The sequence below is a fragment of the Salvelinus sp. IW2-2015 genome, linkage group LG35 (assembly GCF_002910315.2).
Source record: "Salvelinus sp. IW2-2015 linkage group LG35, ASM291031v2, whole genome shotgun sequence".
Lineage (NCBI taxonomy): Eukaryota > Metazoa > Chordata > Actinopteri > Salmoniformes > Salmonidae > Salvelinus > Salvelinus sp. IW2-2015.
This window is the reverse complement of record NC_036874.1, coordinates 1,959,778-1,965,453: the sequence shown is the minus strand read 5'-3', so window position 1 is coordinate 1,965,453 and position 5,676 is coordinate 1,959,778.

Sequence of the window (5,676 nt, the reverse complement as noted above, 5' to 3'; positions counted from 1 at the left end):
ACGAACAACATCATTACAACGACAAAACTCATTACCAACGACAACATATTACCAATACAACACCATCATTACCAACGACACACATCATTACCAACACAACATCATTTACCAACGACAACATCATACCAACGACAACATCATTACAACGACAACATCATTACCCAACAGACAACATCATTACCAACGACAACATCATTACCAACGAGCCATCATTACAACCAACGCCATCATTACCAACAACGCCATCATTACCAACAAGCCATCATTACAAAACACCACATTACAACGACAACACCATTACCAACGAAAACCATCATTACCAACGACGCCATCATTACCAACGACGCCATCATTAACCAACGACGCCACTCATTACAACGACGCCATCATTACCAAACGAGCCAAATCATTACCAACGACTGTCGTTGGTAATGATGGTGTCGTTGGTAATGATGGCGTTGTTGGTAATGATGGCATCGTTGGTAATGATGTTGTCGTTGGTAATGATGTTGTCGTTGGTAATGATGGTGCTGGTTTTGGTGTGTTTTGTGGAATAATCCATTCGGCTGTTGTTGAGTTCTCTGCTTAATAAGGTCTTGGTCTGATGTTATATCAGAATGACGAGAGGTACCAGTGAAGATCTGTATTAAAAGCCTGGCTGAATGATACAGAGGATCAGTCTGATGAATGATCTCCCCATGTAGGACTCTTTGATGTCTGATAGGATCTCCTTTGTCTGTTGAGGTCTGTTGTTTTCCTGGTCAATATGCCTCCACTCCTCAACCGCCACCTGCTGGCTGCTAAATTAAGATTACAAACATCTATTATCGTTAGACCATAGTTTATAGGCTAAAGGGAAATCTTGCCCAAGGAGAATGCACTTGGTTGCACTGAGTCGCTCCCTCCAAGACTYTACACACACAGCAAGCATACTGTACATGTGCACACACACACATACACACACACACCCATARGGAAGCAAGCACTCATGCACACACACACATGATTTAGACGCTCCCGCGCCCTCAAAGACTTGTGCACATCGGTGATAGTCTTTACAGTGTAACAAGGTTAGAGCACTTTATGACCAATCATGATGCTTACACATCAAACGTTACATTTATGACCCGTCTCTCTGAACAGACAACCAAGTGGCTAAATAAGATTCTGTTTCAGGTCCGCATTCCCCTCAAGGGCCCTGTGATTCTGTTACACAATAAACACATATGTACAAATGAGGTAACAAGATGTTCTCTCTGAGGACCTGAGAGCAACACAGATATCCCAGCAGACTGCCATGAGCCTGGCATCTGCCTTTGGTTATTACCCGCCGTTAATGCTAGTTTCTATGGGAATAATGGCTATACTGTAGTAGTCTGCATGTGTTACTCCGTTATTGATTTGGTCCTCCTATCTGGGTGGTTTATTTGGTGTTTTCTCTGTCATTCAAGCTGCCATTTATTGTACTGTAGAGCAATTAATGGCTGGATGATTGGTGTAAAACCTGGAAGGCAGTGGTGATATCAGGATCGCAGGTTCATGTGCTCTCCTTTGGCTTGGTGCACCTTCCCTTCTCACCCTGTTTGAAAGTCTGACCCTCCCCCTCCATTCCCTCTGCTTCCTAGCCTCTCTGATACTCTCTAAGCTCCCCCTGTCTAACACACACATTTCTCCTCATTCCCAGACACACACACCAGCACAGAGCCCACAGACTGCAAAGAGGGGGCTGGGTGGGTAAGTGGAGACGTGATATTCGAAAAACGAGAGAGAGAGAGAGAGAGAGAGAGAAAGAGAGATTGGGGACAAGGCATGTAGAAGTGGGAGGGATGCTCAGAGCAGAGAGAGGAGACTGGAGAATGAGACCATGAGAGCAAGAAGGAGGCGGAAAGTGAGAAGACAGTCTGTGTGTGTGTAAGACAGTGTGTGTTGTTTGGCGGGGGGGGGCGCATATGCATGCAAACATATATAAGTTCATATGTCTGTGTGTTTTAGTGTATATGTGTGTTTGTGTTCCCGGTGACACAGATTGATGGAGGGAGAAGACAGAGGCTGAGGTGACTGTGCTGGTGGTGGTGGGGGAGGTAGGTAGAGAGTAGAGCATGCAGGATAATAGAATCAATACTATTGTCTGTAACATACCTGCCGTTGGGCTTTCAGTCTGGTCCCAGTAGCCAGTCAGCCATCAGACCCAGCCGCCGTAGAGCAAAGACAGAGAAGAGAGGGGGGGACAAAGAGAGAGAAAAGGAGGGGAAATGCAGGCATTGCCGCCTTCTTTTTTATTTGCCMCAAATGATGGTGAATGAAGATGGAGTGTTGAAAAAGGCTAAGTTTGATTCCTTTGTGATTTTTAAACCTTTGTGTTTTGTTTAGTGCCTCTGCCGCCAAGATGCACTGGAACTTTGGATAGAGGAAGATACCGTCCTTTTGTGTCCCTGTACCTGTATTTGTGTGTATATGCATGTATGTGCGTGTCCTTGTGTGCCTGTGTCTGTGTGTGTGTTTAATCAACAACTGAACCATCAGAGGACACATGTTGAGGGAGACATGTTGTCCACATGTCTGTGTCGGTGTAGCTGCTATTCTATGTGCTCATCTTGTTTCTCCTCTAGATTCCCAGATTGCTTTAGTCAATCTGTCTCTGCTTTTCTGCGTTTCAAATTATCTTTCTCACACGTTGATGATATTGCATTTAGAATGATGAAAGGGGATTGGGAACTCGTTTGAGATTGGAATGGATGGAGAGAGGAAATCTATTTTGGTAGACATTTTGATGTGGTTTATCAGTATATGGCTTAAATCTGCACCTGCGTACACACCATATGTGTGTTCAAAAGCAGAATTTAGTTTGAGATTGCAGTATTGCGGTAAAAACMATATTTACAGATCCAACTGAAGTGTATTAATAATCTGGACTTGTAACTTGAACCGCAGATAAATACATAATTCATTAGTGTGTGAAGTTGTGAAAAATGTCTTCAAATGGCTCTTCTTTCCTTTCTGTAAAGACTCACCCTGTTTCACATTATTCACATTCATCAACYTCTATTTATTTCTGACAGCTAAACAGACACGGCCAAAACTTGATTCTTTATTTAACTCATTGATTGTATTTTTCTCATTATTTGAAATTATTGTCACAAAGAGAATTTACCTGTGTAAGAGAGTAAGTCAGTGTGTCAGTCAGACTGTCTACCAATAGGTGGCACTGCTATGCCAAGTTTTCTCTCACAGAACTTTTGCTCTTGGCACTATAGTAGGATATATTGGACACAATGTACTTGAGTAGTTATTTAAACAAATTAACATGTTTGGGAGAAGTGTATGTACAGTAACATGTTCTTATTTCATAGTGTTTGACTGTCCCTGAGAATTACGTAATTTATTCCCTCCGCAGGTAGTCGGACATTTTGGAAAATTGCATCCAGTGACTTCTCGCTAAGATGGATGCAAAGGCTTCTCTCTTCACCCTTCCACATCCTCCTTTAACCCTACACGACCATCATGTCCTGTGTCCCCATCTCACCCAGTGAGTGGGAGCACAGCTCCTGTCCTTCATTTGAACCACTGTCAGACTTACAAAGGCAACATCTACCTGTAATTGCCAGTGAAGACAGGGAGACAGTGGCTCAACCAGTAYGAGTTAGAAGAGAGAAAGGGGAGAATTGCTCTTTAAGTCCTCGTAAGCAGATGTAGCCATTCTTGGCCCGTAGCTGGTAGCCCCTGCAACATAGAGTTGTTAAATTGCAGAGGAGTCTCACACAATCAGGCTGGAGATTGTCAAGTGTTACATAGTGGTATCTTAAGTGTAGAGGAATTATACTGACTGGGACTATTTTATTCTGATTGACACAGCTCAGTGGACTGCCTAGGGTGGTCCGTAGAGGCAAACGTCTCTAAAGAGCTATTAGAGAAATGATTCAGAGGCGAGGTTATTAAGAGAGTATATTACATATTAACAGAATATATTAGGTATGAATACACACACTGTCAATCAGTATATATCTAGAAGGTATGTATTATATTGTATATTATACCACAGCATTGTTGAATACTTGTTTCTGATTGGCGAGAAGGGTATTCTAGAATGGACATTAACAAGTTATTATACAGAATGTCTGGAATATGTATTAATTATATTACATGTTTCATATTGTTTCATATGTTTCATAATGTTTCACATTTCAAACCCACACAGGAGCCGGCCGTTTGCCGCAGAAATGATCATGTCAGATGAGGTCATAGCTGTGTGTCGTCGTTGGGACGATGTGTTTCTTTTTTCTTTCGTAAAAAAGCATTTCATCCATCTGTCCACCTTTGCTAATGTGAAACGCCTGTGGAACTACTTTTCCCAGCATGCCCCTCTGTCCCTGAGACCCTTAACCTGTGAGGTCATAGTAGGTCACAGGTGAGGTCCTCGGGAACAGGGCTGCATTCATGTTCATCATTGTGGAGCWAAAGAAAAGAGAAGAGTCGCTGTGGAAGATGACTTACTGTTTTTATACGTCAATMAACTCCTTGTTATTTCCCATAGACTGTTCCAGTATAAAGAATGCAATGTATAGTGTTTAAACTGGTGTTTCCTTTTAAAGTGATCATAGTTAGAGTTGCTTRCACACATCTGAATARKAAARAAAAWCCCWGACTTTGACACKGTGGTTGGYTGTCCCATGTCTTTMTATCTGATAATGGTACACACAGCCCTATCCATTCTGCAGGACTCTACTGAATGTTGTGGTACTTATGTACTTGTCTGAAGTGTGATTCCCTCTTAACAACAAATACCTGTGGAAGAGGATGTCTGTCTGTGACCTCAGGGGGCCCACCCTATTGGCTGGCTTTGTGTTCTAACCCATCATGGGAGCCAATCAGAAGACAGCCAAGGGTGGTGACCCCGTCAAAGTTATCATCTTCGAAGACAGCTAATGATCCAAATGAAATAAAGTATTTATACACTGTTACTGTATTTTTTTACTGTATAAATTGTATGTCTTAATTCCTAAATAAAGACAGAGTAATGTAAACGGTGTGACAGTCTGTGTGAACGTGTCAAGAGGAGCATGCTATGAGCTATGTCTGGCAGATCTGCATGGGAGAGACTCCAGAGGTGTAAAACATGTTATCATCTAATTGAAGACTTAATGTTAATGTGGCTGCTGGCACTGAAGCACTAACTACAGCTGCAAAGCCACAGTTAACATATCCCGGACTATCATCTAGGTAATGTACAAACATGTAGTCATCCAGAAATATCATCCTGCTGACCTCCCTGTCACACACTAGATGTTAATGGAGAGGATTTCAATCCTTAAATGTAAATAAACAGAACTGAATGAACATTTAGCTTTACTGCATGAAGTGTCAGTTCATCAAAGTGCCCTTGTTGGCTACACACACAAAACTAGGCACACACACACACAGTCTTGTACAGCTAACAATTCAGTTCCATTCAAAATCCTATTTTCCCTAACCCCTAAACTTAACCGTAACCCTAAGCCGTACTCTTACCCTAACCCTAACCTTAACCCTAAACTTAACCCAAAAACCTAACCTTAACCCTAAACCTAACCCTAGCTCCTAACCCTAACCCTGAACATAATTCTAAGCCTAACACTAATTTTAACCCTAAATCCCCTGGAAATAGCATTTTACCTCGTGGGGACTAACACAATGTCCCCA